The following is a 2,209-nucleotide window of genomic DNA, read 5'->3' as shown; positions in this document are numbered from 1 at the left end:
AAATATAAGTTAGAACTGAAATTAATAAATATCTAGAAAGTTCCAACAATATAGTTACAGAGCATTATTATTGGCAGGGAAGTATAAAAGATAAAACAGAAAGAGTTGAATTTGCAAATATAAAATTCGGTTTAGGATATGATAAGGCAGCACTTCGTGTTAGAAGCAAAAGGATGGATTTCTTTTTTTCTAATTTTATTAAATGTATTGGGGTGACATTGGTTAATAAAATTATTTTGGTTTCAAGTGTACAATTCTATAACACATCATCTGTATATTGTATTGTGTTCACCACCCAAAGTCAAATCTTCCGTCACCATATATTTGACCCTCTTTACCCTTATCTACCTCCCGCCTTCCTGCTTTCTCTCTGATAATCACTATATTGTAGTCTGTGTCTATGAGTTTTTATTTGTTTGTCTCATTTATTTGTTGCTTTCAGTTTTATATCTCACACGAGTGAAATCATGTGATTCTTGACTTTTTCCATCTGAATTATTTAATTTTGCATGATATTCTCAAAATCCAATCGTGTTGTCATAAAAGCATTTCATCTTTTCTTATAGCTAAGTAGTATTTCATTGTATGTATATACCAAAAGGGTGGATTTCTTAATAAATAGTAGAGGCAACCTGGTTGGTGTCTGAAAAGAAATAAAGTTGATTTGCATGTAACTGTGAAATGGCTTATATACTAGATTACTCATTGTAGTAAAATTTTTAATAACAGAACTCAGATGCAACCTAAATGAATGAATAAAGTATGCTATAATCTTAGAATGAACATTTTTATTTAAAATACTATGTTTCTACAGCCATGCCACCCTGAATATGCCTGATCTCGTCTGATCTCGGAAGCTAAATAGGATCGGGCCTGGTTAGTACTTGGAAGGGAGATCACCTAGGAATACCAGGCGCTATAGGTATTAAAAAAATAAAAATAAAAAACAAATAAAAAACCACACTTTATTTATTTATTTGCATGTAAAACACTATTTTCACCTCAGCTCTATTGAAGAATAACTGACAAAAATAGTATATACTTAAGGTGTACAATGTGATGATTTGATATATATTCATATTGAAAAAACTGTTTTATTTCAAAACAAAATCAAAATAAAACTGAAGAAACTATATATAAGTTGACATAGAGTATTTTTCTTTTACTTGTTTATGAATAAAACATATATATGGAATAATATATGACACCAATAAATGTAGTTATTTCTAGAGAGAAGAACTGGGTAGTACATGGACAGTAGTGGGAGAAATCTTTTTACTGCTTATCCATTTTAGGCCATGTACTGTATTACTTATTCAAAATAAAACAACAACAACAAAAAAGATCTTAGTTTGACTCCCAGAGATTTTAGTGTAACTTTGGGCCACTTTCTTAAAATGGTGCTTATAATCCCCGACTCATAGAGTTTTATGTGATTTAAATAATATAAATAAAATTACTACTATAGAACCTGACACATAGTAGACAAATACTAGATCTGCTCTCCATCACTTCCCTTTCTCAGATGACACTAACTCCAGACTGCTAGTCCAGGCAAGTAACACTCAGATGACACTAACTCCAGACTGCTAGTCCAGGCGAGTAACATAAATATGTGATATGGTTGGATGTAGGAACTGAGACAAATTAGGAAGTAGTAGGGACAAATGGAAGGTATTCAAATTATTAAATATACATTTATCAAAGTATATATTATACATATGCATATATACTCTGCTGGCTGCTCTTTTGTTATTCCTGCTTTGTATAGGGATCTGTATTTTACAAAATTATGTCATATAAAATATCTGTTTCAAGCCTCTGAAAAATTATTTAAAGTATATCATACTACCATTGGAATTAAAATAATTTTTTTCAAATAGGTCTCTTAAATAATACCTTTCTCTAAGTTGAGTTATTTAATATATTGGCTTTGATTTTTACAGAAAAAAAAAGTCTTTAGAAATATACAGCTACTGATTGCCAGACTACAATTGGGAGATTAAAAGTGAAGGATGCTCCTAAGATCTTGGCTATTGCTCTCTGTGACAGACTTGATGGAAAGAGCACTGCTGCTTGCAGCTAATAAATCTGATTGAGGTAGGAGTCAGACAGAGGTGAAACAGCGAAGTCAAGTCAGAGGCTAAAAATAGCAAAATCACACACAGGCAAGCAGGATAATGGTCAAAAGCTACAAGAGAAGAATTTC

The 2,209-nt window shown here is 31.4% G+C and overlaps 1 pseudogene; it reads left to right on the top strand.

Moving 5' to 3' along the window:
* Positions 1-806: 806 nt before the first annotated feature.
* On the top strand, positions 807-925 carry LOC112474079 (annotated as a pseudogene).
* The last annotated feature ends 1,284 nt before the right edge of the window (positions 926-2,209 follow it).

The sequence above is a fragment of the Pteropus alecto genome, unplaced genomic scaffold (genome assembly GCF_000325575.1).
Source record: "Pteropus alecto unplaced genomic scaffold, ASM32557v1 scaffold69, whole genome shotgun sequence".
Taxonomy (NCBI): domain Eukaryota; kingdom Metazoa; phylum Chordata; class Mammalia; order Chiroptera; family Pteropodidae; genus Pteropus; species Pteropus alecto.
This window is presented reverse-complemented; position numbering and strand designations above follow the sequence as displayed.